Source organism: Lactuca virosa, chromosome 8 (genome assembly GCF_052849685.1).
Source record: "Lactuca virosa cultivar CGN04683 chromosome 8, Lactuca_virosa_CGN04683_v6, whole genome shotgun sequence".
Classification (NCBI taxonomy): Eukaryota; Viridiplantae; Streptophyta; class Magnoliopsida; order Asterales; family Asteraceae; genus Lactuca; species Lactuca virosa.
The window spans coordinates 187187844-187209567 of NC_136433.1; positions in this window are offsets into that span (position 1 = coordinate 187187844).

Here is a 21724-nt window from a genome sequence, read left to right on the forward strand (position 1 = left end):
TGGGTAAAATACATTTTGGAAGGATAGTATTATCAATTGGGATGCGCATTGGATGTTGATCGGTATTTTGGATTTGAAAGTTTTTGGTGCCTTCAATTTGGATGTAACGAAATATTTTACGTTAACTTTTTTTGGTAACAATATTAGGATATCTAGTGAAGAATGTGATATCTTTTAAGTTATGTTTTTTGGTAACGTTATTGGGACGTGTATTTAAAGGATTTTACAAGTTATGAAGCCATTTGCATGATTTTCGCATTATATTGACACGAACATTCAATCAATTAAATTAAATTTTACTATTTTTATAATTTATATAATGTATCTTTAAATATAAGTTAAAAAAGAAAGTAAAATTAAGCAAAATAGACAAAAAAAAAAAGGGCAATTATATCATTTTACATGGATTCCGATTACAATTCCTGCAAACCAAACAAAATCTGGAATTAATTCCAATTCCATTTCCTGTCAATCAAACAGGATATGGAATTGGATTCAAATTCCTGACAGATTCCTTTTCCAATTCCAAATGCAATTCCTTCAGCAACATTCTGATAACCAAACAGCCCCTTAGGTTACTGGGTATGTTTTTGTGGGCGGGAACACCCCCCACATGTGTGATACCCATGTTGTGTGGTGGCCCATGAACCCACTTACGTATAACCACTACTCTATATATATATATATATATATATATATATATATATATATATATATATATATATATATATATATATATATAACCAATTCAATAAATACCAATACAATCAACCAATTTTATTCATAATTCATCCAACATTTATATTTAATCTCTTAAACTTACTCCCACATTTTTACTCTCACAATATGGATCCAAACTTCAACACCCCAACTGTAACATCCATAAAATTTTGAAAATTTTAAAACTTTTATATAAATCCAAAAACCATCATTGTGTATAAATTGTTTTCAAAATAAGTTCGACATAAGAGAAATCCCAGAAATCATAAAACAAAATATGATGAGGTGCGCTATCATGCCTTCGCCTTCCCGCGATCCTCTGAGGTACCTGAAACATAATCCAAAATTGTAAGCCCGAAGCTTAGTGAGTTCCCCCAAAATACCAACACAATACAAAAACCAGAATAATATCACAAACAACATGCATTCAGAGCCTTCAGTCTGAATGGAACACCCCACCGACCTACAGTCTATCTAGTACACTCAAAGAACCTACAACATGACTGGTACGCCACCTCGAGCCTTCAGCCTATCTTGAACGTTCTCCGGGCCTTCGGCCTGACTGGTATGCTCCATTGGCCTTCAGTCTATCTGGGACGCCCTGGGTCTGTTGTCCTTCAGCACAAAGCAGGACCGCCTCAACCCAACCGCACATAACATGTCGACATATACATAACAATTAAACATATAACCAGTCAACAGACAAACAGGCAGATCTTACAGATCACTAAGCATAGCATCATCCTATTATCAGGATACGGATCTAACAGATCACTACAATACTCAATCATGCAATAATCAGGATAACAATCCAAAATGGCCGGCCTTGGTGCCTTGGACCCATAAGTACAGTGAGGAAAACTCACCTCACAAGTAGTGCTGAACTGATAAGATCCAAATCCAAATATCAGCTCCGGACTCAAATGCCTACAACCACCATGTGACCATTTCTATCAAAACCCCGAATTACCCAGAATGCCCTCAAATTGAAACTTGGACAACCATGGTCAAAATCAAAATCAACGGTCAACGTCAAAAGTCCATGTTGACCCAACTCGTCGAGTGCACCCACGGACTCGTCGAGTTCCCACAGTACTCAGAAGATCGGGAAAACCCTAGCCAACTCGCCGAGTTGGCTGGAAAACTCGTCGAGTTTCCCCACTTTAACATATTCGGTCCTTTTTCATCAAGTCTAACACTTTAAAATGTAGATCTGATACCAAAGAGCTGGAAAACCACATAACGTTGCTAACTTTACGTCCATGCATGTCACAAAGAGGCTCCAAAACTCAAGGAAGGCTTAATAAGGGACCTGCAGCATGAAGGAGGCCTAGAACTTGATAAAGCTCGAAACTTTAAGTCCAAAGAGGCCACAAAACGTCCTGATCTGAAGTGATAACTTCATGAATTGCTCAACCCATGAACAATCCAAAAAATGAGCCAAATATGACAATATACTTCCAAGGAAGAGATCTAAGCAATAGATAAGAAAGTTGTCGACTTTTTACCTCAAAAGAACTGCAATACTCAAAGAGTTTTTGGATCTGAAGCCTTCCCTTCAATCTAGACACTCCCAACCTCAAGTTCCTTCAAAAGAACACCAAAAGGACCAACTCTTCAAGCTCACACACTCAACTTGGGAGAGGATGCACGAAAATTAGGGTTTCTGGACAGAGGAGGTAAACAGGGAGGCCATTTATGGGACTTAAGGCCTTTAAATAGGGTGCAACACCCTAAAATTATGGTTTCATAATCAGCCACCAACTCGTCGAGTTTTCCTCTCCAACTCGTCGAGTTGGTCCAAAAAGATGTGCGGCCCAAGGCCTTTCAACACGTCGAGTTGAGGCCATCAACTCTACGAGTTCCAAGGGAAACTTGGCTTTTAAAATACTAAATCTCATACCTGGGAATCGGGATGTTACACCAACATCAAACATGTTTCGCTCCACAAATTCAACCATCCCAAGATTTGATATTCCTTCGTGTTAATCAACTCATCACTGTCTTTCTATTAGTATGATCCTAATTCATTCCCTTAAACGCAACTTAGCTTTACCAACGTTCTCAATTCACCCTCCTAAGTGACACTAGCTATAAAAAAGTAGTTATAGACAAGTATTATATTTTATATTAACTTTATTATGTAATTTTGTTTTATGAATTAATAAAATATTATTAGTTTTAACAAATCTTATATTTAAGTTTTTATTTATTTAATAGATGTTATTTTTTTTAAAAATTAATACATTTGGGGTGATGAAGAGTAGTGACGACATAGAGAGCGAAAAATAATGTGTTGTTGAAGTGGTAGGCTGATGTGGAGTGATTGAGTATGACTATACTGCCTAGACTTAGGCTACACATAGTGGATGTACGACATCGTAGGTGGTATGGATGGAAAAGTTTGAAACACTGCTCCCTAGGGATGACATGCCAAAAAACAAAGGGGGACAACATGAAGTTGTTCGACCTCTCTCTCTCTCCCTCATCTTTTATACTTTCTCTCCCCCTCTCTCATTCACTTCTCCTTTACCATCAACACCACCCTTTTGAATGAAACTAATGGTAAAATCATAGGTGGACCATGAAACGATCACCACCACTCACTTTAGTCTTAGGGAAGAAAGGGAAGGAACATGAAGAGAAAACAAATGATGTGTTATCAAGGAAGGAAGTAGGGAACACATAAAGGATACCCACCATTTAGGCTGATGGGTATACATCCCTCACTTCCCTGGATTATTTGAAGACATATTAGCGTCACATCAGCTCTCTCTCTCTCTCTCTCCACACCCGCATTTCATCCCTTACTTCTTTAAACATATGAAAATGGTCATCCATAACAACTTTCTCATCTACAAAGCATTTTTTTGATAAAATATTTATTAAAAATGAAAAACATAAAACTAATTCAAAAAAAGTATAAAAAGAGAAATTAAAATAACATTTCATTAAAAAAAATACAAGGGTAAATAATAGAATAAACAACTTAAATTTAAATTTAAAAATAAAAAATAAAACTAGTTTTCAAGGTTTGGTGTGTAGGTATTTTCAATATGTTCAAAGGGATCCAGTTGAAGGTTGTGGTGGGTTTCTTGGCAATGTAATCCCTAAAAAATACCTTCATTTACTTCCTGATCAGTTGGGATTCTAGTACTTCAAGCATAGTCCCTGGGTCCTCGTTATCACCTCTCATGTAGTCACCTTGCCATGTTTTTAGGAAATTCTTTCACATCTGATATGTACAATCAATCCTACTTAATATTCCAGGAAATTCATGCATGTACTCATGCATGGCGTACACAAGTTGTATTTCATTGGAAGTTGGTTTATATAAATATTCTTAACCATACAATTGAATAATATTTCCACAAAGAGTTATATTCTTTCACACGGAGTTCTTTAAAAATATTCAAGTAGGCATCATATGTGTCAAAAATTGTCATGTACTTTAGTTTACGTACCTTAAATGTGCATTATAACTTTTTATCATATCCTAGGATCCTAGGTTAATGTAAACAATGGATCATGTGTCTCAATGTCACCAACTATTCATAGGAATAGTTCTCTTTGCATCTATAACCTTTCTGAATATCTCACATTAAATGAAGACACAACATCTAAACTTACCACAAAGAATTCTATTCTTTCACGTGGATTTCTTTAAAACATATTCAAGTAGTCATCATATGTGTCAATAACTGTCATGTCCTTTAGTTAACGTACTTCAGATGTGCAATTTTGTAATGGAGTATTATTTTTGTATTTCCTAGCATCCCAGGTTAATGTAAACAATAGAGCATGTGTCTCAATGTCATCAACTATTCATAAGAATCGTTCACTTTGCATCTATAACCTTTCTGAATGTCTCACATTAAATGAAGACACAACGTCTAAACTTGACGATGAGGTTTAGACGATAAAGATAAAATGTTACTTCTATGCATATTTTGTGAGGTGCAGGATATGAATTTGATGAATCTATTGTTTGATGGTAGAAAGTTTAGTGAGAGTAGAGTTGATAGTTTTGTTTTTTTTAAATAAAGGAAGATTGAATTTGTATTTATAGTTTTTTTTATAAAATTTCAAAAACTAGTTATTTGGGGTTGGGGTTAATTTCTATCTATTGGAAATGATTTGGAGTGTGGAAGAAGCTTGGGATAAACAACCTGAAAATTAATTTCTCTCTTCTTTCTTGGAGCGCACGAGCTCCTGCTCCCAACATGAATTTCCTTCTCAAGAGTCTTTCGTTGATACCATCTGTCATTTTAAGTAGAATAAGATACTAACTTAATTTGTGTGTAATTCATGCATTTAAAAGTAATACATCCCTAATGATAATTGGCTATATGAGTGAGACATCGTATTATAAGAAACATGAGTATCTGTGATGGATATTGAGAACATATAATATTCATCACTAAAATTCAATCAAATAATGACCTTTTTTAACGACAAGACTTTATTAGAAGAACAATGTGGTGCTAGAGATTACAAGGTAAAGTACATTGGGTTATCATCCCAAAAGTTCCATAGTAAAGCCTTTCCCTATTTTAATATATTCTTAAGCCATACAAAGGCCATTACCTTGACATCGAATGCTAGAATATAAGAGATTTTCAGCTTACTTTTAAAAAAATCAACTTGTTCATATAAGTCCACATGACCCATAAGCCATAAGAAGGCCCTTGAGATCACACCAAGTCCCGTGCCAACTTTCCTTTGGTCTGAATAAATCCCTAACATGGAGTCCAAAGACTTTTCTTTGATCTATTTAAAAAACCATGCATTCACAATTTAAATTCATGCATTCACATCTTAAAACTTGTATTTTCTTATTAATATCAATTAAAACTAACATCAATAAAACTAAACAAAAAACGAAACATTAAAACATCACAATTCACAGCTTAAAAAAACCTAAATTCATATTATTTGATAAACAATAACATAATAACCCACATTCTAAATTCAATTCACAACATAACAACCATAAAACATAAAATGCAAAAAACAATTTTATTCAAATATTATAACAAATAATAACACAAATTTAGATTTACAACTTAGTATCAATTAAAACAAAGATTAACAAAAGTAAGAAACAAATGAGAGATTAAAACATTAAATTCACTCATTAACAGAATAAAAACAATCAAAACAAAAATCAACATACCTGATGCACAAATCTGGTGTTGTTTCACTAGATATCAGAGATAAAGAGATTGAGGCGAGTTGGCGGTGTTTCACCAGAGCAACGAACCAATAACGATGGTGGTGGTTCACATTGTTTTTATATTTGGCCCTTCAATCTCGTCATATCGTGTAGATCTAGAGGTGTAAATCATAGATCTAGAGGCAAAAATTGTAGACCTGTCGCCAAATATCATAATTATTGTGACAACATGAAATTTTTTATTCTTGTAAGGTCAAACACATCAACTAAAGGTCAAAATTATAGGTTTCTAGACCTAGTATACGTAACGGTTGTGTGTTAGGAAGTGAACCACGTAAGAACCGAGAACCAAGAATTACATTCGAGCCATAAACCTCAACAAGTGAGGTTCACGGCAGTGAACCCTCCCTTGGCCGTGAACACCATGCATATATATGAGTTTGGTTCATTTTACTTCACTCTTTCTTCCCTTGGCCGTAAACATCCCATTCTCTCTCAAGTATCATATATCAAGAACACCAATTTCACTCTTAAACATCCCTTTTCTTTGTATCTATTTAGAATACAACTTAGGATCTTCAAACACTTGCCAAACAACAAGATATTCAAATTTTCTTCCCTGAAGTTGGGCCGTGAACCATCATAGGGCCGTGAACCCTTCATGAGGTCGTGAACCCTTCTAGCTTGGTCGTGAACTCCCTTTTAGCCTCCTAACTTGCTTCTAACACTCCTTTGGTGAGTTATTCTTGCATCCTAGGTTGTTTCCTAATCGCCTTTGTAGTTACATTCACTAATTTCATGCCTGTATGTATCATTACATGCTATTTAGGACTCATTTGTGCTACGGGACTTCGTTCGTGAGTATAACATCCTATATCGAATCTTCAATTGAATCACCCACATAAGGTGAGTTCATACCCCTATAATCTACCTTTTTAAATGGTTTTAAATGCATTTAATGGGGGAATACAAGTTGAACACGATTAAATTGTGTTAATATATACCTGTGATAACAATCACACAACAGAAATTCTTGTCCTTTGGTAAGTACCAAAAATCAATTCAAAAACTCATTTAAAAGACTTTAGGTTGTTGTTTATTATCAAAATCATATTCATTCATATATTTATGTATAAGTATGCTTTAAAGGACTTAGGACTAATGCTTGATACCTTGACTCCTGTTCCTTGTTTGGTTGTGGGCTTAGGGTAGAATCACTAGTCCGACAGTCGACTAAATCATAGTTATACTTGCTAAATATATTCATGAATATTAAAACCCATCTTTAAAGTACATTCTTAACTCAGTTTAAATACTGTTAAACTCTTTTAAATGTCTTATAAACTATTTTGTAACAACGTGAATTTTCAAAACAATTTTTTTTCATTTGAAATCACATAATTCTCATAATGTATTTCACAAAAATCTCTTTTATTAAGTTTACAACTCAAAACTTCTTAATTACTCGGTTAAAATCCAGGATCCTCAAAACGTAACTCTCTCACTGGTGTGTACAATCAAGCTGGTGCCTTCCTGCGATCCTGAGAACAACCTGAAACACATAACACATAACACGGTAAGCACGAAACTTAGTGAGTTCCCCAAAATACCACATACAATAATTCGCCACTCGAGGCTATACTCTGTAAGACCCTCCGGTCTTTGTGTCTCAGCGGGACCCTCCAGTCCCGTAGCTCGTTGGACCCTCCGGTCCGGTCTAGCTCGTTGGACCCTCCGGTCCGGTCTGATTGAGAACCCTCTGGCCTCATAGTTCGTTGGACCCTCCGGTCCGGTCTAAGCAACAAATAATATAGCATACAATACGTATCACATAATCATGCATAACTCAAGCAAGCACATAAGACCCTCTGGTCACACATAATTACCACTCTAGGTAAAGTATAGTGAGAAGACTCACCTCGCAAGTAGGTGAGCAGGTAACCTCGCGCTCGGATCTCGAACTAGCCTCCGCCTAACACAAAGGATGAATATCTCTAATTAATACTCTTTTCACGACTCAAGTAACCGAAGGCTACTCTTTCTCTCTCTAACTCTTTGAAGTGGATAAAAGACCATTTACCCCTCCATGGTCTCTATTACTCATGTTGACCAAAACCCCAAAGTCAATCAGAGCTCAACTCGAGTCAATAGTCCATGTTTGAACCGACTCGTCGAGTGCACTCCTGCGACTCATCGAGTCCCCTCGTATCCTTAGAAGTCTCAAAAGTCTAGCTCAACTCGTCGAGTTGACCCACAACTCGCCGAGTTATCGCACAATCAACCCATCGGGACAAACCCTCGCCGACTCGTCAAGTCAGCTCATGAACTCGGCGAGTCCCTTTGATTTGATTTCTCATTCAGACGATTTAAGGCATATCTATCACTCCAACCACTAGATCTACTATTCTAAGGCTCGAATAGCACGTAAAGCTGCAAGCTTTACGTTCATGCATGGCATATAAGGCTCATAATGCCAAAACATGCTCCAATAAGGGCTAGATGTACAAGAGCTTGCTTCCAACTCAATAAAGCTCGGGTTTCTGGACTCACAAGGCCACTCATAGTCCAGATCTGAGGTCCCAACCTCAAACCATACACAAATCACTCCATGACACAAGATAAATGGAAGAAAGCCTTAAAAGTTCCCTTAAAACAAGTTCTCATAAGGAAATGATCAAGATAGCATCTTTTTACCTCCAACTGAAGCAGAGCTCTAAAGAATCTCTGGATCCAAAGCCTTCTCTTGATCCACGCCAAGATGCTCTCCAAATCCCCTCTCAAAATTGCACAAGAACACCCAATTTAGCCACTCTCTCTCTCACAATGGATGAAACTGATCTAGGGTTTCCCACAGGGCTCTCTGGAGATGAGGGAGGCGGAAATAAGGGCTTAAATCCATTTAAATAGGGCACAAGTCCGGAAAATTAGGGTTTTTCTACCCAGCGCCTACTCGGCGAGTCCCTCCTTTGACTCGTCGAGTCCATTCATTAAATCCACGCGGGCAATCTCGACTCGACTCGGCGAGTTGGACCCTTAACTCATCGAGTCTCTTCTTCAAGCTCAAGGTTAACATATACAATAATATACCTGAAAATCCGGATGTTACAATTTTCCCCCACTTGAATTAGATTTCGCCCTTGAAATCGCTTCTCAACGCCACATAGGTTGAACCTAACAACCCGAAAAGTACCACCGAAGTATCTCATGCCACACAACTAAATTCCTCCATAGACACCTGATACCAACAGGAACTCCTAAAACCGGAAGAGGACATACCCATCCGCCGCTACGCTACCTATTCTGACTCTCCAGAATCTGGGAACTCTAGTGGCCTGCCACACAGCCAGACCGCCCTCTCAAGCTATCACCACGTTATTCTCTCCTCGAATAACAAACCCTGATAACTCACTGCCCCTCTGATTCTCTAGTTAGGGCCGATAAAAACAAGTTCATGCCCAAAACTGGTTACCGATCACTCATCCCAGACATGATGAACAATCCAGATCATATACTAAGGGATGAAAGGATCACGTCACACCAGGGACCCATCCACTATACTGCAATCAAAACCCATCTGAACAACGAACCCTCAATACTCTGTCCTTAGGCACGGAAAATGATCATGCTTATTTAGAAGCGTCCTCCGACATCTAACAAAGATAAATCTCGGCTCCCATCTCAACATCCCTTTCAAGACTGAGCACCAGGTCGTCTCCCGACCCAGCGGTTGAACCTCCAAAGGTTACCCATTGCTTGACCCAAAATGTCTCACTGACTTTCTTCTCACAACAACTATATCGTCCCAGTGTGACATACAAGTCGCAAATTTTTCTTTACCTCAAGCGAATACGGAAGTTGTTTCACCTTCGACCTCTGTCGTCTACTACTCATTAGATCCACGCACCTCGCGGTACCTCCCTCACTAACGAACTGACCCCACTCAGGTCTAAAACTTTGGATGACAAACAATACTCCTCAAAATGGGACCCCTCTCAGAATCCGGAGTCTCATTTCTCCAACTCGATGTACCACTAACACCAAACTCAAACTCAAGAGTCTGGTCCGACCCAGAATTGGGACCACTCATCCCAATGAATCACTCAACTCCTGACTCATAGCCTGCAACCCATGCGTACCCCACTTATCCACTTCCTTTTGGTTGCGACAACCACTACTCAATTCAGAATATAACGACTCTCGACAAATATGGAGACCCCAGTCTCGCCCCTGGTTCGACCACCAGGCTTCCACAAACTCAAATATTAGGGCTACCCAAGCCTAAAACTCTTCTACGTCATGCTCTGTTCAGAGAGTACTTCATCACGACATTCTCTCGCTGACTAATGAGTACTACGGCTCCCCGCAGTATCACAATGACCTCTCACTGAATAGTGAGTACTACGGCTCCCCGTAGCATCACAACAACCTCTCACTGACTAGTGAGTACTACGGCTCCCCGTAGCATCACAACAACCTCCCACTGACTAGTGAGTACTACGGCTCCTCGTAGCATCACAACAACCTCTCACTGGCTAGTGAGTACTACGGCTCCCCGTAGCATCACAACAACCTCTCACTGACTAGTGAGTACTATGGCTGCCCGTAGCATCACAATACCCTACTACGTTCACTAAGTCATGCTCCGCGGACCAACATAGATAGGTTCTCACACTTATCCAAATTATGCATCATAATTCCTGGCGGCAACCGTCATGACTAAACCCCTTTTCTCACTGCAATCCATTTTCCTCACTTGCCGCCATTAGCCGAAGGGCTCCCACTGGAACCATAGATACTTGATACACCACTTTCCGTCTCAAACTCAAGACCCAAAATAACTCGAAATTCAAGGCATTAAACTCGGATACTTCGGTACAACATCACAGAACCTCACGATGTCTTGCCTCAGCCACTATTCTCCCACTTACGACACCATACTCTGATACGCAACTTATCCCTACAGAATTCCTTTCACCACTGATCTTCTTGTCACACAACACGAAATCTCGGAATATTCCAATTCTCAATTTGAAACACGGAGAAATGGTCACTGACCCAGAAAATGTTGACGACAATCCGAAATTCCCTCATATAATGCTCAGAACTCATACAAACATACCCATAACAACCCAGAAGTTGGTTGCCTAATCAACTTCTGCCCTTCCCAAGTGCATATACCAGCCCATACATTGCACCAGAAATTCTCAACCGCCGTACTAACCTTACAAGCCAACCCCCTCGAATTCACCATTACAACCTTGAAATTTCCTGACCACCGCAAGGTCTCCGATCAACAGCCACCTGCCGTTGAGACCCTCATCCTTTCTCGAACATGCACGACCTGTATTACCTTACTCTGCACCTCGCCTCGACCACTAATAACCCTGGCCTCATGACTCTGTTTCGCAGGTCTCTATATCCAGTTCTCTAACCGCTCTTGAACAAATTTCTGATCCCTTCAATAAAATACTCGGTTCTCCCCCACTTAGGGTTCGACCCAACACTGCTTGGCGCATTAACAATCTATCCCACAGACTATTTCTACCAGTAACATCGCACCTTCCCTTGGAAGGTGTTGCGCAACGCTCGATGATCTCCCCTCTAGAGATCAGGCAACTCCAAGTACCCTGAATCTCAGATGAAATCCTCAAAAACTTCTCATCATGATTGCCTCTAGTCATTCAGAGTCTCATACTATCCCATTACCGGACATCTCAACTGTCCAGTAGTAACCCTGGCTCTTAGTATGGAAATAATGAACTATCATGCTCCTCATCCTCGACTCCTCAACCAATGTTCCATCACGTGGGTTGTAATAAGAGCAGAGACCTCATTACCACACTCGATACTCATCATAGACAATAAGAGCCACCGCCCCAATATCCTCTTCTTGATCATCCGACATTGCAGCTAATACATGCCCTACTATACTCAAATAGGGTGTATCCTTGTCCTTGACCATCTCAGTCCCCACTGACAACCTGCTCATGCCATATCATTACCTCGCGGCAGACATATTGCCCAAATACTCTGGTGGAAGATCGCCATCAATGCTAACCCTCAGGGTTTACCCCCAAGCTCAGAAACCGAAATCTCAACACCTCTTATGTTTTTCCCACAGGAAACGGAAATAGCACCACTCAGGTCACAGAAGGTGACATCTCCACTATCGGCTGATTGCTCAACTCAAGCCGCAATCCTCCATAAACGCCATCTCTACTCATCCTCGAGTCTCGCGACTTCGTCCGACATCTCACTCAAAAATACCTTGGAATCATCTCGACTTCCCTCACAAGGGATGCTTCATGGAAGCTCGTTCAACATGGCCCTCTGACCTCATACTCTATCGCATCTGATCTCCACCTAATCAATCACGACGGAATAACTGAAAAACACAAACATTAACTGCTACGAATCATGGTACTCGAACCACTACATCACCTCTCAGTCTGCCACAAAGCATGGTACTCAAACCATGACATCACTTCTCAATCTGCTACTTAGCATGGTACTCGAACCATGACATTACTACTCAAACTGCTACTTAGCATGGTACTCGAACCATGACATTACTACTCAATCTGCTACTTGGCATGGTACTCAAACCATGATATTACTACTCAATCTGCTACTTGGCATGGTACTCGAACCATGACATTACCTCTCAAACTGCTACTTAGATCCTCCGAAATACTCCCTGCATCGAGTATGGGTCCTCTGCTTTCAGTAGTACGGGCCCATACTACCTGCCATATCTACCCATACTTTTTACACGTACCATCTCAGAGTTCCTAAGTAGCTGCTCAACCTTCTCAATCACCAATCCCGTCGCGCATGCTCGTTCTCCAGCGAAATGCTCTACTCTGTCAGCGCACTCATCTGACCATGGTCACTCCCTAGGATCTTCCTAGGTTCTCACTCTTTCCTGCCATCAGCTGCTGAAGAACTCCTTATGATGCTAGCCATCTACCTCCTGAATATCGTCACATTCACTTTGTAGTTGACTCCCATCATCGGGAGTTCCATAAAGCACGAAGCAAGCAGCATTCGGGCATCGACTAAACACGTAAACCCTACTCTAGGTTACAACTCTATTGCTCTGCTCATACTCACAGGTGTCACCGAACTCAGGCAACTCTACCCCACATGGGCATCTAGCTACTCTCTCAGTAGGTTCCTCCAATGCTCATCTAGGCGTCTCTCCTAGATTACTCCTCTACTCGATACTCTATCTCTGTGATGTTCCTGCTGGATACTCTTACTCAGCACATACTCGGGAGCACATCACAGATAACAACATCTCCTAGGCTAAGGCATCACAAAGCAGGCCACTCTAGTCCTAAAATATGAAATACCTAGCCTATCCTCTAGCATGCAGAATATCACAAAATATTTCATAGCACAAATAGGGTATTTGGGAAATCACCGTTCGGGCTCTGGCTGATTATACACACTGTTCCTTCTCGTGTTCTCTTAGAAACTCTTGCTCGTTTTAGAAAAATCATTTCCTTGAAATTTTTTCTCAAATCCTCAGTTTGAGTCTAGATTTACCCGAAGGTGCATCCGAATCCCTCAAACCAAGGCTCTGATACCAACTTGTAACAACGTGAATTTTCAAAAACAATTTTTTTTCATTTTAAATCACATAATTCTCATAATGTATTTCACAAAAATCTCTTTTATTAAGTTTACAACTCAAAACTTCTTAATTACTCGGTTAAAATCCAGGATCCTCAAAACGTAACTCTCTCACTGGTGTGTACAATCAAGCTGGTGCCTTCCTGCGATCCTGAGAACAACCTGAAACACATAACATATAACACGGTAAGCACAAAGCTTAGTGAGTTCCCCAAAATACCACATACAACAATTCGTCACTCGAGGCTATACTCTGTAAGACCCTCTGGTCTTTGTGTCTCAGCGGAACCCTCCAGTCCCGTAGCTCGTTGGACCCTCCGGTCCGGTCTAGCTCGTTGGACCCTCCGGTCCAGTCTGATTGAGAACCCTCTGGCCTCATAGTTCGTTGGACCCTCCGGTCCGGTCTAAGCAACAAATAATATAGCATACAATACGTATCACATAATCATGCATAACTCAAGCAAGCACATAAGACCCTCTGGTCATACATAATTACCACTCTAGGTAAAGTATAGTGAGAAGACTCACCTCGCAAGTAGGTGAGCAGGTAACCTCGCGCTCGGATCTCGAACTAGCCTCCGCCTAACACAAAGGATGAATATCTCTAATTAATACTCTTTTCACGACTCAAGTAACCGAAGCCTACTATTTCTCTCTCTAACTCTTTGAAGTGGATAAAAGACCATTTTACCCCTCCATGGTCCCTATTACTCATGTTGACCAAAACCCCAAAGTCAATCAGAGCTCAACTCGAGTCAACAGTCCATGTTTGAACCGACTCATCGAGTACACTCCTGCGACTCATCGAGTCCCCTCGTATCCTTAGAAGTCTCAAAAGTCCAGCTCAACTCGTCGAGTTGACCCACAACTCGCCGAGTTATCGCACAATCAATCCATCGGGACAAACCCTCGCCGACTCGTCGAGTCAGCTCATGGACTCGGCAAGTCCCTTTGATCTGATTTCTCATTCAGACGATTTAAGGTAGATCTATCACTCCAACCACTAGATCTACTATTCTAAGGCTCGAATAGCACGTGAAGCTGCAAGCTTTATGTTCATGCATGGCATATAAGGCTCATAATGCCAAAACATGCTCCAATAAGGGCTAGATGTACAAGAGCTTGCTTCCAACTCAATAACGCTCGGGTTTCTGGACTCACAAGGCCACGCATAGTCCAGATCTGAGGTCCCAACCTCAAACCATACACAAATCACTCCATGACACAAGATAAATGGAAGAAAGCCCTAAAAGTTCCCTTAAAACAAGATCTCATAAGGAAATGATCAAGATAACATCTTTTTACCTCCAACTGAAGCAAAGCTCTGAAGAATCTCTGGATCCAAAGCCTTCTTTTGATCCAAGCCAAGATGCTCTCCAAATCCCCTCTCAAAATTGCACAAGAACACCCAATTTAGCCACTCTCTCTCTCACAATGGATGGAACTGATCTAGGGTTTCCCACAGGCTTCTCTGGAGATGAGGGAGGCGGGAAAAAGGGCTTAAATCCATTTAAATAGGGCACAAGTCCGGAAAATTAGGGTTTCTCTGCCCAGCGCCTACTCGACGAGTCCCTGCTCTGACTCGTCGAGTCCACTCATTAAATCCACGCGGGCAAATTTCGACTCGACTCGGCGAGTTGGACCCTTAAATCGTCGAGTCTCTTCTTCAACCTCAAGGTTAACATATACAATAATATCCCTAAAAATCCGGATGTTACATATTTAAACTTATGTTTGTCCAAAATCATGTTTATATATGTATAAGTATATAAATAAGACTTAAAGGACTTAGGACTAATGAATTGCCTTATTCCCTTTTCCTTGTTTGGATGTGGGCTTAAGGTGGAGTTATTTGTCCGAAGGTCGTTTCCTTCTTAATTATATACATTATACATATAGAAATATAAAAGGTTACTTCAGTCAAAATCATTACATTTGTATCACGTTGAGCAAAAGGGTACAATAATGAGAGATCATGCTAACCAGATAGAACATATAAATTATAATAGGTATAATTTATGAAACAAACGAGAACCCCATTTTTACTAGATAGGTATACCAGGTTTAAATTACTTTGTTAAGAAAATGATATATTTTGATGTTTACTTAAACCAGATATACCAGAAATGTGAGCCACTACTTCACGTCATAGCAATATACTTGTTATGTCGCGTTTTGTAACCAGAGTCTCCTGGAGGGAGAGTGGTCATTGTGTGTATAGACCTATACGGGATTGACAATCCCACACCTCGCTGCTAGCTAAAGTGGGACCTACCTGTCTTTAGATGACAAATGTCACATTAGTTTCAACGCCAACAGGTCGTCGTGTTAAACACTAGTCAATCAGTATGGTTATAACCTTATCACATTTTGACCCTAATTAACCAGTTTAATAATAGGGTAGTTATTACACTAGTAGTTTGTTTTTAAGAAATACTACTGTATTAATCATTTTCCACAAACAAAACAGAACGGTTTTACGGGATTAAAACTACTTAAACATAACGGTTTTATGGGATTAAAACTACTTTTCACAAACAAAACGGAAAACATTTTTCTTATAATTTTACGGATAGTTAAAATTATGTTAAACTTTATTATAAGTACAATAATACTTAAACAGAACGGTTTTATGGGATTAAAACTACCTTTCTATTGTAAAGCAGAAAATATAGGATTTTCTAGAACTTAATCAATCACGTTCTTAAAACTAAAGCAACCATAACTAATACTTATGAACTCACCAGCTTAAATGTTGATACTCTCTTTCAAAATAACTTGTATTCTCATGAATCCAGTAGACAGGTACACTCCCATGGCTTTTCAGAAGACAGCCTAGTACCGTGCTGTGTCTTTTGTCTTTTACTATATCTACTTTTGTTGTTGAATATCTAATGTTCGAACACTCATGTAAAAACTTATACATTATTAATGCAATGGTTGTTTATACTTTGATTACTATAATACATGTGTTGTGATACTTGACATGACGTCCTCCGCCCCCGAACGTTTCTGCCGTTTCGGTCTGGGGGTGTGACAGATTGGTATCAGAGCATTGTTTATAGTGAACTCAGTATATCAATTCATAAAAGATATATATAACTATAAACACATTGGGATAAAAACACTCTGACCAATAGTTATACTTTAAAATATAACAATATTTTATAAAAGTATAAGTACATATATATATATATATGTATATATATATATATATATATATATATATATATATATATATATATATATATATATACTAGAATGAGTATCACAAGAAGAACAAAACAAAAGTTTTTGGAGGTTGAACATTACAGTCAAACCTGGACAGTTATGTAGTCATATCTGGGATAAATATAGCCTGATCAACTATATTTATTTGAGATACGACCAACATGTGTTTAGGAGTGATAGTGGTGTTGCAACGAGTCTAAAACTTACCAACCATATACATAAAGGAATACTAGAACCAAACATAAAGTTTAAAATACTATAGGAGTATTTTATGATGCTATAGCAACAAAACTGAAAACTTATCAACTTCTTATATCAGGAAGTTCTAGAATCAAACATATAATTAAAATACTATAGGAGTATTTTAGGTACCATAAATAACTTATGTGAAAATTTAAAAGACCCTTTCTGTTAGATCTATAATTACTAAGTGTACACGTTAAAGTTGTATATAGTTGAGATTTTATAGACTTAGAATATGTGATTTTCACTCTACTCCCTTTTCCTTGTTTGGATGTGTTTTTAGAGTAGGATCACTTATTCGAAGGTCTATTTGATATGGATTATATATAATCGGTGCACACTATGTGATTATAGAAAGACCGGAATGGATCGTCCTCGTAAAAATGTATTTGTAACGAAAATGTTTTAGTAATCTCATAGATTCTTTAGACATTCCCATTCTCGTATAAACCACTTAGATAGATGTAACCACCCCACCACAACAACCAATGGAGGAATCTACGAAGATCTAGAAGGGATTCGTTAGGAGGATTCCGAGAAAGAAACTATAGAAACCACCAAGTGCCTTTACCTTATTAAGGGCACTGATGAGAAGTTCGCATGAACTTCCAGGATTCGAACTCTCCATTATGAAGCAATGAGGATCAGTGTCAGAATCGGAAGTAAGACGGCACAGGAATTCAATATACCTACAGAGGAGAAGGACACCATTTAGATACCAGGAGAGAACAAATCATTACTGCCCAGAGTAGAACGGAGAACAGAGGAAAATGACGCATGATACATGTGAAGTGTTTGAGTGCCTTTCGTCACATTAATAACTAATAAATTAATGCAACCTAGTAAGTTAGTGATTATACTACTTACGTTAGGTATTAAGTTTATCGCCTTTTCCCGTCACGACTAATAACAGTAAATCGGGTCACGAAATCTCAATTGAGAGTGATTATTTCTAAAAATTCATGAGTCTGTTTTATGTAGACTCTGTTATGAATTGTTTTCAAATCTTTTCGAAAATTGGAACATGATATCCACCAATCAAAGATAACTTAGTTCGGATGACACTCGGCTTATAACCATTCTAGAAACTTACTTCTGCTCTTTACCAGGACTGCATCATAGAGGTGTAGGTCGAAACATTGTGAACCTTATAACAAAACGAAAAATTTATATGTATATATAAATAATTAGAATACATCTAGAGACAACCATCGTTACTCACGAGCTCGTTTTCTCATCGTGTAACAGGATCATGCCTCCGAAGAAACGTAACCAACCCACCGGCAAAACACCAATCCTTCAGATAGATTCAGCTACCTTCCAAGCTGCAGTCACAACAGCCGTAGCAGCTGTCATGGCTCACCTTAATGCTAACAACGCAAATGTTAGTGGAAATGTTATCAATAATCCCGATCGTGATGATAACCAAGTTCAGCAACGAGTGCCTACTTGTAAAGACACTCCGGACCTCCAACCTAATATCCTAAAACGAAAGTTCGAGAACGAGAAAGGGAGTTGTTCAACTCAAGGACCAACCGAAGGGCAACAAACTGGGACAATCAATATCCCCATCAACCCTGCTATCCCAGCACCGACCACACCGTACCTAGGAAACCTCCCACACTGCAGCAAGTGCAACTTCCATCATTATGGAGTCTGCCGAGCGCCGCATTGCATTAGATGCAACATGAAGGGACACACCGCCCGCTCCGGTAGGATTCCGATTGAGTACCTTACTTCAAACACCAATGTTGGAATCAGTCCAATATGCCACCTTTGTGGTGTAATAGGACATTTCAAGAGGGGTTGTCCAACAGAGAAGAATAACGGGGGAAAAGGAGGAGTTTGACCCCAGATCATGGGGAGGCATCAAAGAACCCTGCTATATTTTTTTTGGTACGCTTCCAACCCCCAATAATTATGCTTACCCTCTCGTTTGAACCAAATCACCGCACTTATATAAAAATAGGAACCCTAACAGGTAAGCTATGATGGATTAGTGTATACATTAGGGTCATTTATAATTAAGATTTGTAGACTTAAAGTGAGTGATTTTGCCTCATTTCCTATTCCTTGTTTGGTTGTGGATTTAGGGCAAGGTCACTCAGTCAACGATCTTTCCAATCTTAATTATACATGACTTGTGTACACCAAGCGGTTATAGAGAGACCTAGTAGGGATCATTTCATGAAATTTCATTATTTCAAATTATTAGAACCCTCGTATTGTTAGTGCTCGTTAATTTCGGAGCAAAAAGTTTGCGGTAATAATACCAAGGACAAAACCGAAAGCACTGAAAATTTATATGCATAATTTAGCACATCGTCCTGATAATCTTTTCTTCCAAATCGACTTAATATCTATTACGTCGAGGAAATCCGACATCGTCATCCCACATGGTTTGGCTTGGTCCTCACCATGCAAAATTTCATATGCTGTGTAAAAGAACTTTTCCCTTACGCAACCGTCAAATGAAATTCTTTCAATCTATAACGACAAACCTAATACGAACCCTTATGTCGTCTCTCGCTTCAAAACGTCAGAAGTACCCATGCGAGGGGTACCACACCCTTCTAGCCTACTCAGTAGATAGGAAACTTGAAAGCGAAAAACACCAAAGATGTTTCAGAAGCCCGTAACCACCCGAAGTATACCCAATATATCTCATAGGGAGATCACTTGTGCCGCAAGTCAAGTTCGAGAATAGAGATTAAGAACTCATTAAGTTAACCAATCACTACTAAGTGTATACGCGAGAGTGGTATATAATTTAGACTCAACAAGATTTAGGATGTGTAATTTCGCCCTGTCTCCTGTTCCTTGTTTGGTTGTGGACTTGGGGCAGAACCACGCATCCGAACATTTTGTCAATCTAAATTATATACGACTTGTATACATGAGGTGATGGTGGATGAGTCAAGTATGAGTCTTATCATGAACTTCAGAGCAAAAAGCCCGCAGACTTACTACAACAACCGGAGATACCTGAATGGAAGTGGTAGCGGATTGCAATGGGCTTCATAATCAAGTTACCCAAGGAAACAGGTGGACTTGATACCATTTTGAGTGATCGACAACAGATTAACCAAGTCCGCACACTTCCTCTAAATTGAAAGGAAACGGGAAATATTGAAGAGCTAACTAGAACGTGTACCCGAGAGATTAGTTAGACTGTACGGTGTTCCAATATCTGTTATCTCCGTTCGAGATAGTAGAATCATCTCCTAGTCAGTCAGTCACTTCAGAAATCTCTGGGAACTAGGCTAGTCATGAGCATAGCCTACCATCCTTAAATCGACTGAAAGAATGAGAGAACGATTCAAGCATTAGAAGTCATACAGAGAGCATATGGGATCGACTTTAGTAAAGCATGGGATACCCATTTACCAACTAGTCGAGTCCTTTACCATTCTAGCATTAAAGTTCCTCCATTTGAAACCCTTTATGGTCACAAGTGCAGATCCCCTTTGCGCTGGACTAAAGTAGATGACACGCAACTAGCTAGAGGTCTAATTTCCAGACAACACCTTCTTTTGTCCAGAAATCATCCGAGAAACTACTAAGAAGAGAGTACGAATCCGAGAGCGACGCAAAGCTTCGAGAGTCAGACAGAAAAGCTACGACTTCAATAGGACAAAACCCTTGGAATTCCAGGTTGGTGACCACGTCATGTGAAGGTCTCACCATGGAAGGGCATGATACGCTTCAGAAAGCGTGGATTACTAAATCCAAGGTACATAAGACCATTCAAGATTATTACTAGATTTGATCCAGTAGCTTATAGACCCCGGCTAGCTCGAGAATTCAATAACATGCACCCTACCTTCCACTTCTTTAACTTGAAACAGTGTTTGTCCGACGAGACTCTTGTTATCCCACTCGATTAGATCGAGGTAAACGAGAGCCTCAACGTTATGGAATAATCCATAGAAATCCTAGACAGTGAAGTCAATAGGACTACACAAATCCTATCCCGATAGTAAGGGTCCGCTTAAGTGCATAGTGAGGACCCAAATTCACTTAGGAGCGTGAGGATCATCAGAAACACAAGTATCCACCTCTTTTCCTTTAGTCCATGTGTATACCTTAGACTTAATTTCGGGACGAAATTCCCTTTAACGGGGGGATGATGTGACAACCCGAAATTTTTTATTCTTGTAAGGTCAAACACATCAACCGAAGGTCAAAATTATAGGTTTCTAGACCTAGTATACGTAAGGGTTGTGTGTTAGGAAGTGAACCACGTAAGAATCAAAAACCAAGAATTACATTCGAGCCATAAACCTCAACAAGTGAGGTTCACGGCCGCAAACCATGTTCACGACCGTGAACCCTCCCTTGGTCGTGAACACCATGCATATATATAAGTTTGGTTCATTTTCCTTCACTCCTTCTTCCCTTGGTCGTAAACATCCCATTCTCTCTCAAGTATCATATATCCAGAACACCAATTACACTCTTAAACATCCCTTTTCTTTGTATCTCCTTAGAATACAACTTAGGATCTTCAAACACTTGCCAAACAACAAGATCTTCAAGTGTTCTTCCCTGAAGTTGGGCTGTGAACCATCATAGGGCCGTGAACCCTTCATGAGGCCGTGAACCCTTCTAGCTCGGCCTTGAACTCCCTTTTAGCCTCCTAACTTGCTTCTAACACTCATTTGGTGAGTTATTCATGCATCCTAGGTTGTTTCCTAATCGCCTTTGTAGTTACAT